Raw genomic sequence first — 24060 nt, forward strand, 5'->3', positions numbered from 1 at the left:
AAAAACCTGAAAATGGAGAAAATCCCATTACACAGGGAAGGCCCGCAAAATACACTATCGAGCGTGATTTCCGGATGTGAAATCCCATTCAATCGCCCCTAAATCCCTATCAGGTCTGCCATTAGGTGTTATATCGCATCGCATTAATGTGTTGGGCAAAATCCGTAATACATGGGAAAACCTTCAAAAACTCGACAAAATCCATCAGATCAGACTTCAAAATATTATCGCAATCGCCCTAAAATAGCATCTGGTTCACCTTGGGTTTCTTTCACAATCCCCATCGTTGATCTGCTGGATCTCCGATTAATGGTCGATATCCAATTTCGGGCGGCTTAGGAGTAGGGAGTTTACTCACCCGAAAACGCAGTTTTCCTCTCTCCTCTGCCAACCATGTGTCGACCAGTTTGTGGGCTCGAGTGGAGCCAACCCAATATCGATTTCTGCCTAAGGCCCGCCCGAAATCCTGCCTTATCGGAACTCAAATTTTATATATCGCGCCTTTAATTCCCCTTCGGGTTCGGCTGTTTTGCTTTGGGGCTTTTTCCTTTGTATTTCGGTTTTTATGCAGAAGCGCTCTTATACACGAGAAAGTCCCTTTTTGTGGAACTCAAATATTATGATGTCGGGTTTATAAAACCCATCGGGTCCGGTGATCGCATGTGCATGTACTATCGCCCCTTTTATCATCGCGATACAACGTTGCGATGTGATATATCAAAATCTCTCATAGAATAGCCCCAGGGGTCCGTCCCTTGTCTTATGCCATCGCCGATGTCGATCTGTCGATCGGCGATCGCAATGTCACATCGGCCTGGGTCCTTCCCTCACGTTATATGCACCAACCTACCTCCGACCCGATATGTCGGGGGTTGGCAATTGGGGGCAGCTTCCCCTCTCTGCTTAAGTCTGCTTTTGGCCCTCTCTGATGTGATTTCCCTTTATAAGGGTTTTTTTCCCCATTTTAGGGGATTTTGCCTCTTTTTCTAAAGAACAAAGGGCATGTTCTTTCTACGATAACTTTTGCATCCTGAGTCCATTTTTTCCCATTCAAGTTGCATTAGATTCAAAAGGAAAAGATATATGTAAGGGGGCTATTTCCAGGAGCTTCCTTGGACATTCATTTTCCTCTGTGAGGAACACTTAGACTCAGGAGTCTATCCAAAATCCATTTTGGATCACACTTTCCCATTAAAAGAACTTTTGGTCTCCAAAATACTGATACATTGATCTGAACAGTAAATGAGAGTAACAACACCCTCTTCTTTCAGCCTCCACACACTTGTCTTTGCATAGTGCCTCTGAACCAAGTCTCTAACCACTTTCCTTCCTGAATGTGCTGGTCCTCCTAGGAAGAACTGTCTTCCTCCTTGCCTTCCTATAGAACACCTGCTGAAATGGTCACAGAAGGTAGTTTGAATTTCTCTGCTTTGATCATTGATCCAAGGTGGCTCAAATGTGAAGTACACCTGCTCCACAAGACTTTCATTTGTACCTGTTTGACAAGCTGTCAACAACTATTAACAGCAACAGAAATACAAACGATAACTGGATGGCCTAACCTCCTACTTCAACAAAAGAAATAGATTTTCACATCTTGTGAACACCTCCATGTCTTACATCTGCATACAAATGATGGAGTAGACAACAAGCCCACAAAACATGCCTCTAAAACAAATGACCCTTCAAATCAAGCATGTAGAAAAAAATACCATTAGAACTATTTTTCAAAAGATGAAACACTTCATCATTATCTCCATCTTAGAGACCAAATCAACCTATCTCAAGTCAATATTGTGTTACATGCATGTTTAAAAACAAAGAAATCAACCCTTCAAGTCAATTGCATATACATTTTTAAATACAAGGAAAACATCAACATCCCCGTGTCCATGCACATCATGCTCATGCATGCATTTCATCCTTCAACTTTCCCTTAAGTAGACTGTACTTTCGAAGCTGAAATGAAATATAATGTTGCAGCAATAAAGTGAGTCTCCTACTCAACTTTTCCATTCACCTTCTTGGTAAGAACTTGCAACTTGCATCTCATTAACAAAGAAATGCAAATAGATGCATCAATATACATGCAACCTTAATTGGATAAGAACTCTAGCGATTTCTTACCAATCCAATTCAAAGGTTTTTCATTTGTCTGCACATCAGCATCAACATGTGAATCATTCTGAAGCACATCATCCATGGAAACTTGATTTCCATTTCTGCCATCTTCTCTTTCCACTTTCTTCAGCTTTTGTGGAAGCATTGTTGGATTCAGAGTCCAACACCTTTCAGCAAGATGCCCTTGCTTATGGCAGTAATTGCAACACATGTGCATCCTCTTGACAACATGATTTTACTTTTCCAATGGACCTTTGGCTTTTTGCTTCTTTTCCTTCAAAAGTATCCTGTATGTGGCCATTCTCTTCCAACATCTAGAAACATGATGGTTATCCAAACCACAAAAGGAACATGCAATTATTTTCCCATATCTAGGTGGAAATTTATCATGCTTTGCAAAATCAAAAGGGAGATGATTAGAACCAGATTTATACCTACCTCTTTCACCTATATTTCCTTCATGAGGAGGTGAAGAAAATGAAGAAGTGACTCCCTTTGGAACACCATCAATCTCTTCAAGGTTGTTGGAGTTTCCACAACTCTCTGGCTCAAGTGTGTGCTTTTGAACACCTGCATCCTACAAGTGATGTTTCAAGCCATTGCATTCCTCCTGAACAAAATCTTCACACTTCTAAGGTAGAGGACATGAAATGAACTTCCTTCTTGGGACTATTTCAATGGCCTTCATGGCAGCTTTGGAACTCTCTCCATAAGACTGTCCATAGCAAGGACCCAAATACTTAGGCCTTTCCTCAACCATTATTGGTTCAAAAATACCTTGTACATGCTTTTCCAAGCCTTTTCCTTCATAGCCCATCTTGGACATTAGCTTGGAACCTATGCCTCTAGTATGTTTTTCAAAAGAACCAATATAAGCATTCTTAGAGGAATTTGAAGAAAAACTGGAATGGTTTACCTCCTCTTCAAGTTGATACTTGACCAAGGCTTCTTTGGCAAAAAAGAGATGTGACTCCAATTCATGCATCCTTTTCAGGTTCATATTTGCAATATGAAGTTGCCTCTCCATTTCCTACAGTATGTCGGAAAGCAACTGCTTCTCTTCCTTCCTGGAATTCAACTGATCTCTAAGTATGTTGCTCTTCCTTCCATCCTCATACATTTCTCTCACCTTGTCCAGCATGATGAACAAGTCTTGCTTCAAGTCTCCATCATAGAGTCTTGTTATGAAGGAGGAATTTGAGGATTCACTTGTAGAAGTTGTCATTATACCAATGAACAAAAGAACTTCAAACAAGATTAATAAAGGGCTTTATTAAGAAACCTTTTGCAACAAACCTCTTGTGCTTCGAGGATTGCTTTGAGGTCCTTTGGAATATAAAAATGCCTTTATCCCTTCTTCCTTCTTGTCCTTCCTGGACTGAGCTATCAACAACTTTCCCTTCACCCCTGCAAACTCAAACAATAGTCATTCTGCAAACAAGCATACAATCAACCTTTGACTATTTAAACACATTTTAGACAAGAAATCTTTGCTCTGTCAATCAATCATTCTGATATAACCTTCTTTGAAGGTGGTTTTAATCAATCTCAGGCTCTAATACCACTTGATCTAAAAATGGGGCACTTAGGCTTCTTGTCTAACTTACAAGGACCTCTCCCACTTCAAAAGCTTAAATGTTCCCAAGTCTTATTGATTAACCAATCTGGAATTGATAATATGCTTGAAAATATAGGTGTATGCTTATGTTTGTTTTAAACTGTTTATGTGCTTTTAAAATTCTATTGTTTGTGCTGATATGTAAATACATATGACAGTAGAAAAATGTAGCAATAAGAAAACACATAAAACATCAATTTAATATGGAGTTCACCCAAAACTCTTGGGCTACGTCTCCTTGAGCTCTAGTCAACTCAACTAGGCTCTCTAGGATTGTGGCAAGTCCTTTTTACAAGCTCTTGGCTCAACTCCACTTTTTTACACACAAACAATGGGTTCAAAACACCATCTCTCCCTGGCTCTAAAGCTTTCGGCCTCTGTGTGCCTCTGTGATTCACTTAATCTCCAAGAGATCCTCAACAACCTTCCAGTGACCTTTTGCAGCTCTGCTTTCAACTTTCTCTGGCTACTTCTGCTAGCTTCTTCCTCTTGTGCTCTCAATCGTGCTATTTGGCTCTTTTGAGGCATCTTCAAAACTTTTTGGCTTCGCTGACCATTTTTCTGCGATTCATTGTCCCCCTATGGCCCTGTCGCTTCACAATGCATCATTGCCTGTAAAAACGCCTACTGCAGTGTGGCATGATGATCAGGGGCGGTTACAGAAGGAATTGGGGCCGTTTCATAGGTAAAAACCCGAAAATGGAGAAAATCCCATTACACAGGGAAGGCCCGCAAAATACACTATCGGGCGTGATTTTCGGACGTGAAATCCAATTCAATCGCCCCTAAATCCCTATCAGGTCTGCCATTGGGCGTTATATCGCATCACATTAATGTGTTGCGCGAGATCCCTAATACATGGGAAAACCTTCAAAAACTCGACAAAATGCATCCTATCAGACTTCAAAATATTATCACAATCGCCCTAAAATCGCATCGGGTCTGCCTTTGGTTGCTTTCACAATCCCCACCGTCGATCTGTTGGATCTCCGATCAACAGTAGATATCCAATTTCGGGCGGCTGAGGAGTAGGGAGGTTACTCGCCCGAAAAGGTGCTTTTCCTCTCTCCTCTACCAGCCAGATGTCGACCAGTGTGTGGGCTCAAGCAGAGCCAGCCCAATACCGCTTTCCACCTAAGGCCCGCCCGAAATCTCGCCTTATCAGAACTCAAATTTTATATATCGCACCTTTAATTCCCCTTTGGGTCTGACAGTATTGCTTTGGGGCTTTATCCTTTGTATTTCGGTTTTTACGGCGAAACGCTCTTATACACGAGAAAGTCCCTTTTTCCAGAACTCAAATATTATGATGTTGGGTTTATAAAAGTCATCGGGCCTGATGATCGCATGTGCATGTACTATCGCCCCTTTTACCGCTGCGATATGACATTGCAATGCGATATATCGCAATTACTCATTGCATAGGCTGGGGGGTCCATCCCTTATCTTATGCCATCGTCGATGCCAATCCGCTGATTGGTGATCGCAATGTCGCATCAGCCCGGGTCCTTCCCTCATGTTATATGCATCAACCTGCCTCCGACCCAATATGTCGAGGATTGGAAATCGGGGGTGGCTTCCCCTCTTCGCTTAAGTCTGCTTTTGGCCCTCCCTGATGTGATTTCCCTTTATAAGGGTTTTTTGCCCATTTTAGGGGATTTTGCCTCTTTTTCTAAAGAACAAAGGGCATCTTCTTTCTGTGATAACTTCTGCATCCTGAGTCCATTTTTGCCCATTCAAGTTGTAGTAGATTCAAAAGGAAAAGAAATCTGTAATGCGGCTATTTCCAGAAACTTCCTTGGACTTTCATTTTCCTCTGTGAGGAACACTTAGACTCAGGAGTCTATCCAAAATCCATTTTGGATCACAGATAAGGCATGCCAGGGAATATCAGGGCATGTCAAGAAGTGCTAGAGTGTGCTAGTTAGTTATGGGGTGTGCTAACATGTGCCAAATAGTGCCAAGGCATGCCAGGTGATAAGACATGTTAGGATGTGCAAGGTGCCAGAGTATATGAATATGCATCAAGGAGTTTCAAGGCAACAAAAGGAATAACCAAGATAAAATGCAAGGAAATGAACACATTAGAGGGTTAATAGTTCGAGACTTTATATTTTTCAAAAGGGGAATGTTAGGCACACTAATAGTATGTTCCAATACATGCCAAGTGCCAATGTGTGCCAAGTGCTAATGTATGTCAATTCAATATTATCCCAAGGTGTTCCAGGGCATGCTAGGGACTACAGGGCATGCCAACACATGCTAGGGGAGTGTTATTCTATGCTAAGGAATGCCAACATGTGCTTGGGCATCCTACTTATGGCAATATGTTCTAGGTACAAATATGTTCCATGTACAAAGATGTTCCAAGAAATGAGAGGTGCCAACGAATGTTAATGTGTTCCAAAGCATGTTAAGGTGTGCCATGAGTGTTGAGGAGTGCTAGGTCTCTCTCATTAATAGAATTGACAGAGCTTGATTATGTATTAAATAATATATTTCCTACACACACTAGTGGAACTTTATCTAAAGGGAATTTGCAAGTTAATAAACCAAATAGAGATGAATCATGTGTTGACTAATAGGAAAACTATATTTTTATGACTTGAGGGATACACACTAATTACTTCTTAAAAAATTGATTGACTAGATAACCACTATGGCCTTGGACACATAATGAAAAGGACTCTAGAACAATGGTCTTGAATTGTTATCTTTTGACAAAAAATATAGTAACATGTACATAGCATCATCAAAAACTCATTGGAATGATCAATGATGACGAACATTTTTTGACCATCACCAAAAGTAACAAAAAAGAGCACTGTTGAGGGTCAATAAAATATCGTCACTAGAAGTGTTACCAAATAGAAGATTAGTGATGGGCCTTTAATGACCCTCACCAAAAGTGTCACCAAAGAGAGAATTAGTGATGGCCCCTTAACGACCCTCACCAAAAGTGTTATTGAAAATGGCTTTGGTGACAAACCTTAAGGGACCATCACTATATACACTTACAACAACGCTTTTTTAAGGACCATCACCATATGAAACATTGGTGATGGACCTTAAAGGTCCGTCACAAGCACGACCCTCACCAATGACCTTTTTTCTTGTAGTGCAATCAACCTCGGTCGGAATCATGGAGGTCATGACAAGGCAGAGAGAGACCTTTTGGAATTACTGCTTTCGGATTTTCTTTTGAAAAACCCATGCCATTAAGCTCAGTGGAAACATGTGAGTTAAAGAAAACTACACCTTTTCAATTTGATCGACGGAGAGAATATCCTTGTCAACCGTTGTTTACCTTTCAATGCCACTTTTCCACTTTCTTTATCCATGGATCTGGAATGCACAAATTGTGCAACTGTACAACGTATGATCTTAGCCTTTGCTACGGAATCTTCTACTCTACAAAAGAATTTGGTGAATAATGCCTATCCTCATGGTCATGGTTATCCCTAGTTTGTATAGTGTTTATCCTTCATTAAACGTAAACACATAACACTATGTTTATCTTCTCCTTACGATGGACACATACATTTATGGTTAAGAGCATGTTAAGACTAACATTAATACCACATCTTGGGCTCCTGTTGCTCTCGCCATAGAGGCATGTGGGTGGAACATCGTATGGAAACATATAACAGGATTGTGGAGAGGAGCCAAAAAAAAGGAAGTATGGAGAACAACCGCGCTGAGTTACTTCTCTCGACGCCCAGTGGTGGTAGTAGGCGAGGGTCATATGCATGGATTATGACATCCCTCGCTTCACTGCAGTACTCTATGATCAAGCGTAGTTACGGTTGTTTGTTGATAAAAGGGCCAATATCCTATAAGATGAAATTTTGAGCAGGAAGTGTTAGCATGCTATTATTTAAATAATGCGCCGACTAACAGAGCGACGAAGTTGAGTAGTTAAATTCTACGATGGTGATATGAATTGCATACAATAGTGGTTTGACTCTTGTTTAATTGGTGGTAATGTTGTGGTTAACTGCATTCTGTTGGTCAATGTTGTTATTAGGAATTGTGCGCCTTATGATCAGTCTTTTACCCAGAATCTATAGTTGGAGTAGCATTATAAAATGGACAACAAAAATTAGAGCTAAACATGTCTTATTTCAGATGTTTGAGTCTGACTTATAGATACCCTCTTTGGTTTAATTTTTTTGTAGAATCTTACAACCAAAAGATTCCAAATGTTACCTGTTGATTTCAGGAACATCTTGATTTTGCTCAAAGGTGCGGAGTATGCTCGCCTAATGTTGACATTTTTTTAGTTGTTAAAAGATGTGTTCTTTGTCTTGCGATCGGAAATTTGATGGCAGCTGGGATTGCAGGCTAGCTTCATGATGAAGCATCTCCATGCAAGCCTTCACTTAATAATTGAAGGGAAATATTGTTGATGGCGTCACTACCAAACAACTGAATTAGTGCTTTTAGCATCACAATATTAATTTCCTTTCTTATTGTTGCAGGCAAAATTTTGAGAGATATGACTGTGCAATGCTTTTTTTTTGTATAAGCCACCTTTGCTCACAATTTAAGAAGTTTATTGTTTATACACACTTCATAGTAATATTTTTACTTCATCTTGAATTTATCAAGTCTATGTATTGTATTCACGCACTATTATGGATAGCTATAATAGCACTATGCGAGAAGAAACCTTATAAGTTTAGATTTGAACAAATAATTTTGCAATATTATTATATAACATAGATTTGTGCGGTATTGTGATGGAGTAGAAAGTAATTCAAAGAAGTGAAAATAATTACCATGTTGATTATGTTCAATAGGTAGAAGTGGTCAATCATAAAGTGGTTAAAGTTTTGTCGTGCCTACTTATTAAGTGCTGGGAATTATGTGTAGATTAATTTTTTATTTCTTTTCTTGTTGTGGAAATTTTTTCCAAACTTAGGTTCTTGTCAAATGCTCTTGTGATGGCACAAAGTCTATATACCATGATTTAAAATTGGTTTAAGATAGTTACACATGATATACCTAGCTTTAGATGCTCATATTCGAGCTTGATGAATGAACACATTTGAAATAATTGTAAGTTATGATTATGGAGAGTCTGGATGATGAAATTTAGTGGTGTCATTGTTGAAAGAAGTAATGGTGGATAAGGAAAGTTTGAATCCTATGGGTAACTGAATGCAGATAGGTCTCCTATTACATACTCTCGTCATATTACTTTTCTCATATTAAAATTAAAGTATGGGTTGCAATATTTCTATGCGTAGTATAATCAAAGACGTAGCTTAGTAGAATGAAGTTATACTTATAAGAGATCTTAAAGGAAGAAGTGTTGAACTATTATGAGGTAACGGGAAAACAAAAATAGATAAAATAATAAGTTATCTTTCCATAGATCATGGTGAACACGAAAAAATATAGATGGAATCTATATGCATGTCAGGAAATAAGTTCATGACATTCTATCAACATATCCAAATTGATGGGTAATTAATTGATTTCCATCACAGAATAGATCCAGAAGGTTTTCTTTAATTGTATCTATTCATGAAGTTCCCATGAAATATCATCAAGTTCATGAAATACAAGTCCCTGTGTGTCGTATGAGACTGTGGATTCTATTTTAAATTTTCTTTCAATTTAATATTTTATTTTAGTTGGTGCATCTACATGTAATGTTGCAGTTCATTTTTTGATGTGGTTTTGGCCACTGGTTGAACCATTAACACACCCTTATGGGGAAAACGCTTCAAATATATGTTACTGAAAGGAACTAAACCTTACTAGATCATTTATCAGATATTCAATAGCAACATGCATAGTTTGTAACCTACATGTTTCTTTGAGTAAAAAATATCTCAATAATTATAACTAAGAGATATAAGAGGCATCTAAACTGAACTAACATCATAGTTGTGAAGTGTATGCACACATGTAATACAACTCACTGTATACATGTTGAAGAAGAAATTACACATTAATAGTTTTAAGACCTGCATAAGTAGGTCAACTGGAGTGGCACACAAAAGTACATATGGTGTAAATACATAGTAGGAATGTAAAAGAAGCTCCTAGTGCTTCTTGATTAATAGCGGTAACACAATATTAAATACAATCTCAAGAGAAAATTCCCAAGTTCACTAAAATTTCAATGTGTAAATTTTTGCAACTCAATTATAAAACCTCAAACTTCAAAACCTTTGATGTGCATATCCATCCAGATAAAGATGAGGTTTTTTCAATATTTAAAAAATAGGAACCTTTTAAATCTCCAACAAACATAAGATGCTTTCAGTTGAATGATTATAGATATTACAAATGTAATTCTTGTGCGAAGTGATAAGATAAAAATGAACTGTATTTCTACTATGTATAAACAAAGTATACATGCTTTATGAAATGAAGAACAAATCAAATATGGTTGTGATAGATGCACTTGAATTAGAAATAGAGCAATTAAAAGTAGCATAATTACTAACAAGAAGTATATACTAGATTCAGAGCATTACTGGTCTCAATTAATTATCAAAATTTCAGTAAACCTAAAGGTTTTGCATTAATACAATTTATGGTGACCTAATAATGTTATGCCTGTAGTAAATAATACATGCATCAAGTAAGGTGTTGCATATAAAAGGTTCTAGGTGATGAAGAGACAGGATAACAAAAACCATGCAACAACTCATTGTTAAATCAATAAGATGCTTCAACCATATTAATGGAAAAGTGGTACTCGTAATCAAGATTGTTGTGTACAAAGATAATTGGTTTCGATAAAATGATATGTTGCAATCTATTCAAATAAATTGATAATCGTACAATCTGAAATGGATATTTTGTACCACTATTTACTCTTAAGCAATATGGGAGAAGTCTACCTATTAGATTGCGTTGATAATGTTTTCTGGTTTTGAATATGACAACATAACAATTATTGCTTAAACACTTTATTTTAAGGAATTTAACAATTTATGAATTATATTATACTAGGGCATCATCTAGTGTTAAAGTGGGGTATCAACATGTTATTGACCTAGGTTCACACCCTGGTACACATAGTGCCTAAAACATTAGTGGGAGTCGAGTTAAGAGCCTTGTAACCTTAATTTATAATCATATATGGGAGGTGTATGTACTTGCATACTCATTTCTCAATTGGTTTTGGGCATACACTCAATTTATTCATGCCCAACAAGGTGTTGGAAGAAGTGTAAAAAGAGAAACACGAAATGATATGACATGACTAGTCTATGTGTGGAGTAGTTTTGAGTACCAAACAATGATTAATTCAAATAAATTTCCATTCATAAACGCTGATTAATTATCGCTGTAACATCTTCAATGTCATAAATTTAAGTATTATTACGTAGTAAAAATGCTTTCCTGGACAAAAGATATATGAATTTCAAGAAATTAATAGAGAATAAAACCTTTGTTCTTCATTCCATCCAACACGTTCTTCGAATATAATTCTACACACTTTTACCTAGGTCTCTTTGAGTAAGTGTCTTTTTTTTTAATATGTGGCCAAAAAATGGTTACAACGATATTTTGTTTAGATCCACAATAGTAGGATATAGTCAACATAATAGGGAGAAAAATCATGATGAAATAATACAATTCCAACACACATCAAGTTGTTCTGAAATTTCGGATAGTTGGAAGCTACATTTTTCCAATAGGATATTTATTAAAACATACCTCACCATCTATTCAACAAAAATAGATTTTCTATCAATTACATGGAAATAATAAAAAAAATCATGATGCTTAGAATCAATTTTATTTCTACAAGAAAAGCACTACTACAAACATCAAACTTGTGTAGGCATGGTTAATAATAACTACGTAGAGTTACTTAGCCTCAAGTTTTTGGTCTTGTTTTCTAATGAAGAGGGATGAAGGTAGTTATAAATTTTCAAGGACTATTTGACTATTATAAATTAGTTCAATGAGATCATCAAATGTCACAATGTAACACTCATTTAATGTATGTAACACTTTGCTGACCAAAGCCATGAAATGATAAGTCTAAGGTATAACAATGAAAGTAAATACTTTATTATTAAATATATAATAAAGATAATTTAATCACTTGGAAAATGAGACAACAAGATATGAGATTCTTGCCAAATGGAATCCCATTGGCGAATGCGAATTGATAACTCTTTCATTATAAGACTTCTAGATCCAATTCTAGATAAGCTTAATGGATTGGGAGATAAACATCCATCAAGTTACTTAGCTAGAGAAGGATTATAAGTTTAAGAAAAACATTAAAGCCCTGTGGGCAAAAAATACAAATTTTTTTGAGGAAAATCCTCACTGGAGAGAAAGGCGAGCTCTTTTGGGGAAATCCTAGGAAAATGGTTAAAAATATCCATAATAGAAGGACACTGCTAAAGGAAACCATATCATGAAAGAGGTCATTAAATATCCATTGATGAGATCAATAAGAGGCAGTTGATTCATGGAAAGAACTCTTGGCTCGGGGGTGAACTGGAGGAAGTCAGTTCTAGGTTGGGTGGCAGTGCTCGACTTTCCAAGTGACATTCTTTTTGCTAGTCTGGTGTGATTCAATTTCATGAGATGTTTTGTATGTTGGCTCTTTACTCTTTATGTTGTCGAATCTTTAATATTATGAGATATAATTGAATAATTATTCATGTGACAACTACTGAAAGTAAATTTAATCGAAGTTAAATTTAGAAATGGGAGCATAGTATGTGATTGTTAGGTTGGGTCAACGAAGTATGTGACAAATGGTATTGGAGTTCTATGTTCAAACATTGTGGCCTATGGACCAATCCATCTCCATAAGATATGACTGAGTTGTAGGTCCTAAACTAGGTCCTAAACAAATAAGAGGTTACTGAAGGGGCTGATTATAAAAATTCCATTAGAAAAATGTTCCAATGAATTCTAAAGTACTTCTAAGGCCTTAGAAGCCAAAAAGGTTGAAGCAAAATCTTAAAATGATTTATTTTGGAAGGACATTGAAATCGAAGGTAATTTTGAACTGAAGTTGCTTTAAAATGTGTGACTTGCTTTATATCTTTAAGGTTTGCAATGGTATAGCCTATGTGCACAGGTTATATAAGCCCCATGTTATCTTTGCTATGCAATTTGCATCATGATTTGAATTTCATCCACTGAGGGTCATTTTTGTTATGATACATATTATTCACTATGGTTTGTATTGCATAAAACATATGTCATTAATGCCTTTGAATATGATAGTAGGACTATGATCATGATGTATAGCAATACTGGCTATTTTTGACAACGTAAGAATGGGAGTGACAACTTACCCATAGAATATGAAGTTGTGATTTGTATGGAATGCATTAATGCTTGCTTTCGGCATCAAAGGAATGAAATCAAAATGCCTAATTTTATCATGTTGAATGCCCATGTTGATTATTTCCTATGGGATATAATGTATGCGTAGTAAATGTGAAGTGTTGATTTGGAACGTAGTAAATGAATCTATTTATTTGGACCTAAAAGTCCACATTGGTTCATGTAGTGTAGCCACTATATATATGGAGTTAAAATACATATGTTAGTAACCATTGTAGCATTTGATGGAGTGAGTTTTATAAAAAGTAAATGATTATTGTGTGCATGGATCACTAAAGAATAGTGAGGGTCGAAGTGTTATGAGAATTATATGTTGGGTTAAGACTGAAGGTTAATTGATATTTTTTTTTTTAAAGATCAACATAAATCATACATGTAATGGTAATGGATGATACTTGAATGCGGGTGCATAGAATAAAATATGAGAACAAATTTAACGACTTCTTTTAGTCAGTGAAAGTTAATTTGAATCTTATATTTATCGGCTCATATCAATAAATGTAATGAACATTCAACTTTCGCCTGGTAGGTACCTTACCGAGCAAGGTTCAACTTATTTTCCATGATTGGTTGACCTTCTCTGTGACTTGAATATTATATTATGTTTTGAGTCGTTGACTATTTTCATATATACGGATGAGGGCTTGAAACATATCTCCACTTCTCACATTTTGAATGTTATAGTGGCATGTTGTCCACTCATTGTAGCTCGCACTCTCCATGAAAAGTATTTTGTTCTATTCATTCTCATGGCTTGTAATACAATCTGTTGTTTTCATTCTCCATGTGGCAACACTGTGCTCAAAGAAATTTCGATGTGGCTTGTCACACACACAGCCACACTCAAACAAACAAATTTTATAATAACTCGTGCATGATGTATAAGTTGAAACCGATGCCTTCACAATGTTCATTGACCATATACACAACGTACATTAAAAATGTGTATGTGTCAAGAATAAAAATAAATATGGCTAAACAACTGCTTTACAATAACAATGTTATCTAAATTACGTAGGCCGAAAATTTAAGGAATATATTATATATAGATCTATATAAACTGTTAAGAGAGGAATCCCTAAAGTATTAAGCTGGTTGAAAATTATGTCTCTTGAATACATGCACTATCTTCTCTAATACCCAAGCTTATATGGGTTGTGTCTAAAAACAAAGAAGTAATCCTAATTTCTCTGGTTTATCAAGACCTTACTATTCAAGTGACTGATCCCCGCCCTTTCATGGGGATGACATCCAAGAATAGCCTCATTGATACCACAAGAGAATGGATGCATTATAGTCTTGTATTACACCCTGATTTTTTCTAATGAAATTTTTGTTATTAATATTTCAACTTGCTGCAAGAGTGTGTAGGAATTGACCTGTTCCTCTGCAGTGCTTGAAACGGGAGCGATGTCAATCAACCCCAACCCGAATCATGGAGGTCACAACAAGCTAAAGAGAGAGACATCCACGCCACTGATTAATTAATAGATACTTATGCCTTTTGCAGTTACTGATTCTATATTTATTTTTTCAAAACCTCGCACCATGAAGCTCAGTGGAAATGTGTGATTTAAAGCAAAGAACACCTTTTCAATTTGATGGTCAGAAAAAAGCTCCTTGTCAACCATTTTTTCCCTTTCAATACCAATTTTCCACATGCTTTATTAACGGGTTTGGAGATGTACGAATTGTGCAATTGTACAAGATATGAGCTTATCCTTTGCTACGCAATATTCTACTCTGAAAAAGAATTCAGTGGATAATGGCTATCCTCATGGTCATGGTTATCCTTATTTTGGATAGTGTTTGTCCTTCATCACCCATAGAAAAATCACACTAAATTTATCTTCTCCTTGTGATTGACACATACGTGTAAGGTTAAGAGTAGATCAATACTAAAATTAACACCACATCTTGGCCTCCTGTAGCTGTCACCATAGAGGCATGTGGGTGGAACATCATATGGAAACATCTACCAAGATTGCGGAGAGGAGCATAAAAAAAGATGGAGTTATGGAGGACAACCTTGATGACTTCCTTATCCTGACGTCCAGTGGTGGTAGCAAGCTACAATCATATGCATGGATTAGAACATCCCTCGCTTCATTGTAGTAATTTGGGATCGAGTGCGATTACAGTTGTGTGTTGACAGAAGGGCCAATATCTTCTACAATGAAATTATGGGCTTCATCCCCAAGGAATATTTTATCGTTTTTCATCAAAGGATTAAGGGAATTCATGGTAAATTAATTGCTAACAAATAGTAGTTATCAGGAAGCGCTAGTGTGGCATTATTTAAAGAATGAGATGCCTAGAAGAGTGACAAATTTGAGTGGTTAAATGGTGCGATGGTGGTTTTAATTTACGACAATAGTGGTTTGACTGTCTTCTAATTGGTGGCAATGTTATGGTTAACTATGTTCTGTTTGTCAATGTTTTTATTAGTAATTGCGTACCTTATGATGGGTCTTTTAGCTTGAATCTATAGTTGGCATAGCCTAGAAAATGGAGGACAAAAATTTGAATCTAAACATGACTTATTTGAGATATTTGAGCATGACTTATATATACCCTCTTTGGTTTAAAATTTTTGTAGAATTTTACCACTAGAAGATTGGAAATGTTACCTGTTGATTGCAGGGACATGTTGATTTGGTTAAAAGTTGAAGAGTATGCTCACCAAGCGTTGACATTTTTCTAGTTGTTCAAAGGTGTTTTCTTTGTCTCACAATTAGAAATTTGATGGTAGTTGGGATTACAAGTCGGATTTGTGTTGAAGCACGTCCATGCAAACCTTCACTTAATGAGTGGAGGGAAATATTCTGGATGGCATCACTACCAAACAACTGATTCAGTGCTTTTAGCATCAGGGTAATAATTTCCACTTATGCTCACAATTTAAGAAGTTTATTCTTTATACACACTTCATAGTAATATTTTTACTTTATCTTGAATTTCTCAAGTCTATGTATTGTATTCATACACCATGATGGATAGCTATAATAGCACTATGGGAGAAGAAACCCTGTAAGGTTAGATTTGAACAAATAATTTTGCAATATTCTTATATAACATAGAACTGCACAGTATTGTGATGGAGTAGAGAGTAATGCAAAGAAGTTAAAACAATTACCATGTTGATTACATTCAATAGGTAGAAGTGGTCGTCCATAAAGTGGTTATAGTTTTGTTGTGCCTACCTATTAAGTGTTGGTAATTATGTGCAAATTAATTTTTTATTTCATTTTATGTTGTGGAATTTTTTCCAAACCTAAGTTCTTGTCAAATGCTCTTGAGATGGCTCAAAGTCACTATACCATGATTTAAAATTGGTTTAAGAAACTTACACATGATATACCTAGCTTTAGATGCTCCTAGTCGAGCTTGATGAACGAACACATTTGAAACAATTGTAAGTTATGATTGTTGAGAGTCTTGGTGATGAAATTTAGTGGTGTCGTCATCATGGCTTATGAATATGAAAGAAAGTATTGAAAGAAGTATTGGAAGATAAGGAAAGTTTGAATCTTATGGTAATTGCATGCCGATAGGTCTCCTATTACATAATATCATCATATTACTTTTCTCATAGTAAAATTAAATTACGGGTTGCAATATTTCTATGCATAATATAATCAAATAAATAGCTTAATAGATGAAGTTATAATTATAAGAGATCTTTAGGGAAGAGGCGCTGAACCCTTATGAGGTAACAAGCAAACAAAAATAGATAAGATAATAAGGGATCTTTCCACAGATCATGGCGAACATGAAAAAGGATAGATGGAATCTATATACATCTCAGGAAAGAAATTCATGAGATTCTATCAACATATCTGAAATTGATGGGTAATTGATTGATTTCCATGCTAGAACAGATTCTTAAGGTTTTCTTTAATAGTACATATTCATCAAATTCCCATGAAATATCGTTAAGTTCATGAAATACAAGTCCATGTGTGTGGTATGAGATTATGGCTTTTTTTTTTTTAAATTGCCTTTCAATTTAATATTTTTTTAATTGGTGCATCTACTTCTAATGATGTAGTTCATTTTTTGATGTTATTTTGGCCTCTAGTTGAACCGTTAACTCACCCTTATGGTGAGAACACTTCATATATACGCTACTGAAAGGAACTAAACCTTACTAGGTCATTACTTAGATATTCAGTAGCAACATGCATATTTAATTAGACATGCATATTTTGGAACCTACATGTTTCTTTGAGTTAATCAATATCTCAATAATTATAACTAATAGATGTAAGAGGCATCTAAACTGAACTAAGGTCAATGTTGTGAAGTGTATGCACATATGTAATACAACTCATTGTATACATGATGAAGAAGAAATTACACATTAATAATTTTATGACCTTGATAAGTAGTTCAACGGGAGTGGAACCCAAAACTACATCTGCTATAAATACATAATAGGAATGTAAAATAAACTCCTAGTGTTTCTTGATTAATAGCAGTAAGACAATATTAAATACAAGCTCAAGAGCACATTCCCAAGTTCACTCAAATTTCAATGTGTAAATTTTTGTAACTCAAGTATGTAACCTCAAAATTCGCAACCTTGATGTGCATATCCATCGAGATAAATATGGGCATTTGTCAATATCTCACAAATAGGAACCTTTTAAATATGTAGCAAAAAGAAGATGCTTCAAATAGAATTACTGTAGATCTTAGAAATGTACTTATTGTGGGAAGTTGAATACTTGACATAACATTATTCAGTTAAGCTTTGGCTGAAAAAGTTGAACAGGTCCATGAATTCCTCATTCTCCAATTGACAAATGAAGGATGATTTGATTAAACTTGACTAAAGATAGTGTGAACAAATAAAGGAAATTTTGTCATTGAGTTGATGTTATGATAATAATTCTAACATGGGTTAAAAACAAATGGAACATGTATAGGTCGTGCATAGGATGCTATGGACATTAAGTATCGTGTAGACATTGTAATGGTATTACTGTGTACATGTGGTACATATTGTACTAGTATGGATGCATGTATTGCTTGACGTTGGATGATGTGTATAGTTGTATGTGTGTGTTGTATACATAATTGAGGAGAAGGAATTGGGTGATTTCCTAGTGTGGCAAGCATTCCGTAGTGTGTACAAAAGAAAGAAAAAGGTGGAAGCTAAGGATTGATTAATGGATAAGTACCCGTATTCTATTTCAGTTTAGTATGCATGGTATTTATGATTTTGGCCTATGATGATTACATGTGATCTATGACTGATTGTTACATATGATTTATTGTTTTCATGGTTATGTTTTGAGATATGATGATGTCATATTATTATACATGTTGATTGGTCAAATGTGCTAGTTTGACTTCTTGCGACTAATATAAGGAGACCGCAAGAAGAAAGTGTTCAGAAACAACACAAATGCATTAGAAGAACATGCATTTATTCCTATTAAAATACAATGAAAATTTGGAATCATAGTTAAATTGTGGGCAACATTAACCCATATTCACTCAAAATAGTAGTGTGCTTATATCAAGTTATGACATTAATTGTGGTAAACAAAATCGAGTTTTTTTTAATGGCATCTAAAGCCTCTCACATAATTGATTGAAAAAATGTTACAGGTAGCAATTGAAGCAGAATTGTGGTAGAGCTCCTTTGTAACCTATATATTAGAAGATCTGCTTCAGATGGCAAGGCCACGGAAACCTGAAAATTCAGAAGCAATGGGAGAGTATGTAGCACCCTCCATTGTATGCAACAGTTTGTTGACCAGAGCTAAGAAAATTTAGGTCTCATGTATAACAATTAAAGTAAATACTTTATTATTAAATAAATAATAAAAATAGTTTAATCACATTGAAAATGAGACACCAAGAGATGAGATTCTTTCCAAATGAAATCTCATTGTTGAATGGGAATGGATAACTCTTTCATGATAATGCTTCTAGATCCAATTCTAGATAAGTTTAATGGATTGGGACATAAACACCCAGTAAGTTACTTAGCTTGAGAAAAATATTAAGCTTAAGAAAAACATAAAAATCTTGTGGGAAAGAAAGGCAATCTTTTATTAGGAAAATCCTCACGGGAGAGAAAGGCAAGCTTTTCTAGGAAAAGCCTAGGAAAATAGATAAAAATATCCATAAAATTGGGACGTAGCTAAAGGAAACCATATCATGAAAGAGGGAATTAAATATCCATTGATGAGATCAACAAGAGGCAGTTGATCCATGGCAAGAACTCTCAGCTCGAGGGTGAACTGGAGGAATTCAGTTCTAGGTTAGGTGGTGGAGCTCGATTTTCCCAGTGAGATTCGTTGCGATACTCTGATCTTATTCATTTTCATGATATGTTATGTATGTTGGCTCCTTACTCTTTATGTTGTAGAATCTTTAATATTATGGGTATAATTGCATGTGTTATCTTTTTTTTCCCTTGGAAAAAGTCATAATTTCTATTAATATATAAGAAATTACATTTTGTAGATGCTAGAGCATATGCATATGGAGGCAAGTTGCCTATCGAGTTCAAAAAAGAACAAAAATAAAGTTCAGAATATGTAATCTCGATGCAGGGAGTCATGATAACAAATCATCTATTTCCTGTTCATGTTCTCTGTGTAGAGATACTGTAATAAAATTTGGTTCTGCCTCTTCTCAGAGAGAGAATGTAAATATCAAAATTGGTACCACATGTCCTATATAGTTGATCAAGTGCAGCATATATAAATAGCATAATATTTACAAGAGTTATGCCAAAAATAAAGGGCTTATAGCCCATTGTCTAGGAGCTCCATAAAAGGTTTGTGATAATGTTGGTCGAAAGTCCCATCAATCTCTTCCTGTATCAACCAGTCATCGCTTTGTCTAAGCGCTGCCTCTTTGGAAAGGAAATCTGCCCCCGAGTTTCGCTCCCTGAAAATGTGATGACAGGTAAATGAGTCAAAAGTAGAAATCAATCTGTGAGCCTCTTCCAATATATGCCTCAATGAATATGCATTGTAGTGAGATGCTCTATTTAACCAGTTGCAAACAATTTTGGAATCCCCAAAGAGTTGTAGGTGTCTGCAATGCTTTTCTAATGCAAAATGAATGAGGTGTTTTGCAGTGCATAATTCAGCATAATTGTTAGTTCCCCTCCCTAATCTTATTTGTATTTTGATACAATGAGTTTCATGTAGATATAGTATGGCTCCTCCACCACAACCTGCCTCCTGAGCAGAACCATCAAAGTATGCCCACGGTATAGACTTGTCAATGATTTCAGGCTTAATAATTCAGGAAGGGGTATTGGATACCTCCTCAGGTTGGAGATCAAAGTCTGTAATAGTTCTGATCATGATAGCAGGCTAGTGAGGTATCTTGAAGTTAAAAATATATTGATTTCTTGTAATCCACAGTGACCAACATATAAGAAGAGGCATATTTCTGGCTTTGCCATTGTGGTTTTCACACCATATACTCTAGGCTTCCATGAGGTTCCTACCTTACCAGTTTTTTAAGCATGGATAGTGAGCTATGATGGAGTTCCATTGTTCTTTGATGATGGGGCAGTTTAGGAAGAGATGTTTTGTACCTCCTGATCATTACGGCAAAGTTGAAACCAGAAAGGACCATGGAAAGATCTTTTCATCAAATTGAGACCTGTAGGAATCTTGTCAAACAATATATTCCACATAAGTAGTCAGGCTCGTGGTGCTGCTTTGAGTTTCCAGAGTGTTTTCCATGTAGGGTTGATGTCCGGGGGGTTGTAAGGTTCCATCAACCTTAGATATCCATCCTTGGGAGAGTAGCTGTTGTGCTTTGCAAACACCCAGACAATCTCATCTGGCCCTTTAGTTAATCGAATATGAGCTTGGGTATGGGCTTTCGTGTAGTCAAACCAATCTTGATGCCATTGTATAGGAATGTCCAATTCCTGTGCAGTTTTCCAGGCCTACTGAAATATGGTAGAGTTGTTAGTGTCTCCAATATGTCTGATATGAGTGATCCCCATGTTATGTAAGTACTGTAACAACTCTACTGGCAATCTGTCCACATTCCACAGCTAATCCATGGGTTCGTGCCTATATGGACTGCATTGCCTTCCTTGATCCTCCATGCTATACCTTCCCGGATGAGAGGAATAGTGTTGATGACTGCCTTCCAGATGTTGGATATATTGTTGTTTACCCTGTGTTGTTGTCTGAATCAGTCCATTAAATCCACAGGCCAGATGTATTTTGCATGTGCCACCGGGGTCCAGAGACTATTTGTAGCAATAAGTTGCCAGCCGAGATTTGTCGCCAGAGCTTTGGAGAATAAATCCAGTATTTTAATTCACCAGTGCCGCATTTCTTGGGGTTGGCAATCATGTCCCATTTAACCCATGAAAATAATTTGCTTGGTTGGTTACCTTTCCATATAAATCTGCAGCATAATTTTTGAAGTCTGTTCAATATACCTCTTGGGATCCAGGCAACAGTCATCCAAAATACAGGTGTAGCTTCTGTCAAAGCCTTTATGAGAACTAGTCTTCCCACACGAGAGAGATATTTGTGATACCAAACATGTAGGCGCTTCTCCACTTTAGTAATGAGCTAGGTCCAGTCAGCGATCTTATATCCATATGGTTTGAGCCTGAAATCCAGATATTTCAGTCCATCCTCCAGCCTTTGTAATGTAAAGGGGAAGCGCTGTGTAGTAAACATATATTAGGTGATTGTTAGGTTGGGTCAAGGAGCTATGTCATAGAGAGACACACAATGATACCTATTATTGAAGATATCTTACAACGAAAACATGGTTCTCTTCGTATTTCTTATTGTCACATCTAGAATGAAAGGAACACTATTATAGACACTCTCTCTAAAGTGGTGCTCAGCAAAATCTAGGCCCTTAGAAGATCATGGAGCATTTATATGATACTTTATATGAGTGGTATCACAGGCCTTTCATATAAGTCATGCAACTAGAGATCATACATGAATGAAGATAACATATTCAAATTTGTTTATGTTTTTTTCTCCAAGATATAATTGTTGGATGATTGGTAGCTTATGGTATTTTGTGCTATGTATTTAGGCTTAGGATATGTATTGATCGACTTGATAGGACATGATGGGGATTTTAAAAGGCTTGATATTTTTCTCCTTTTCGTGGATGGTTGTACTGCAAAACAACCCATTTTTTAATGCACAATTGCGCATATCAAAAATGTAATCTTCACAATTCTTTAATAAAAACTGATATTTTTCTTGAAAAAAATCTTATAGTTTTTATCCATTTATCTCATTAACTTACATATAAAATATCTATACATATTTTCAAGGTATAAAATATACAACAAAACTTTTCATAATATACCCCTTTAGGTATCATTAAAATAATATATTATGTTTTCCATACGCATTAAAACAAGTGCAATATGCATGATTTCTACTTGGTTCCTACGTCTTATGCAACAATTAGTTTATAGAAATAATCCCCGTAAGAATAATTAAAGGGTAGTATAATATAGAATTTAAATAAAGTAATTATTTAAGAAAATCAAAACTTATTTATGAAAATTTTATGATAAAAATAATTGCAAATACAAGTGGTTATGATGTTTTGATTATACCTATGTCTGCCAACTATTAATAGAAAGAAAATAAGTTACTAAATATATAATTAATTCAAATTTTTAAATCCAACATTAAAATAGAATTTATATAGATTGAGATTTTTTTTTTTTGTAAGCTTAGGTAGATCATCCTTTTCTATATATATATATATATATAAACAAACTGAAACCACATACATTTAATAGGTGGCCTCAACTTGCCCAGTGGGAAACCAAGTTTGTTGGCCACTGATGCTTATTGTAAACCATCCAAAAACGATAAGTTATCTATCTTTCTACCCATGCAATGTATACATAACTATTTAAGAGCCAGTCTATAGTCTTAGATACCATAAGCATGCATGTAAAAGAAAGCTAGCCACTAAAAAACAAAAAAAAACTGAGCTATACTTGTGCTCAGCTATTCTTTGAGGTCTCCCGGTTCTGACTCACTTGTCGCTGGATCTTCAGTTGAATCTATAGATGCTGGTGTCATTTCGATAATGCATGGTATGTGTTGTTGGATACGATTGAGTCTAATGTCCTATTTACAGAGTTGGAACTGGATATTTTGTAGGTCCTTTTTGTAGTCTGGCATGTCTCTAATGATCAGAGCCATCCCCATGGACACCTGTTCCATTGCTTGTCCTACCAGTCTTTTCATGATCCAACACAGATGCAAGGTCAGTTTGAATTGGGATAGTGTCCCTCTGGTGTTCTCAGGATCTGGAATGTGTTCTTTCCATTCCTCCATTTCTTCCTCGGAGTCCTCTTCCATAATTCGGTCCTCCATTTCTTCTATAGTTTTGTAGATCCCTGCATCTATTCCTTCCTTATATGCTTTCATTGCCTCCCTGACAGTCTCGTCTATGGATCTTCTCCCTTTCCTCTGTTCCGAGGTTCCCGGGTCCTTTGAATGAGGACCAGATTTTCCTCGTCCTCCGCGGCCTCTTCCTCTAGCTGGATGCGCCATGTCGCAGTTGTCTACTACCTGTTCACAGTGATCACAGTTCAATGTCATGATAATAAAACCATTACCAGTCCAAATGTCGTTTGCCTCGTGGAGTTTCTGTTCTCTGTCACTGACTCCCCTCTGCCCGCACTCCATTGCTCCTAGGCATTCAGATGAAACAAGGGTGGGCTTCACCTTTTACCTGTTCACCACATCCTACCCTTGGTCAGACCCAACATGGTCTCGGTCACTCCTCCACTATCTCTTCCTCCCACATTGAGGTCCCTCAGGCTATCCCATTCCCTGTTTGACCCCGGTAAAGCTTGCAAAGGGAGCTTCGCGCTGAGACTCTCCTCCCTCTCCCTGCCTTGCATGCCATCACCACTCCTTACCCTCGCAGTGCTACCGCCTCTGCATGGCACCCATTCCTTACTTAGCTTC

General features: G+C 36.3%; 1 pseudogene; it reads right to left on the reverse strand.

The window, feature by feature from the left end:
- The window catches only part of LOC149265470 (arogenate dehydrogenase 1, chloroplastic-like), a 93197-nt pseudogene extending 70034 nt beyond the window's left edge, over window positions 1–23163 (reverse strand).
- Window positions 23164–24060: the final 897 nt, after the last annotated feature.

This window comes from Pinus tabuliformis, chromosome 6 (genome assembly GCF_031772625.1).
Source record: "Pinus tabuliformis cultivar Carrire ecotype Pingquan chromosome 6, CPIR1, whole genome shotgun sequence".
NCBI lineage: Eukaryota > Viridiplantae > Streptophyta > Pinopsida > Pinales > Pinaceae > Pinus > Pinus tabuliformis.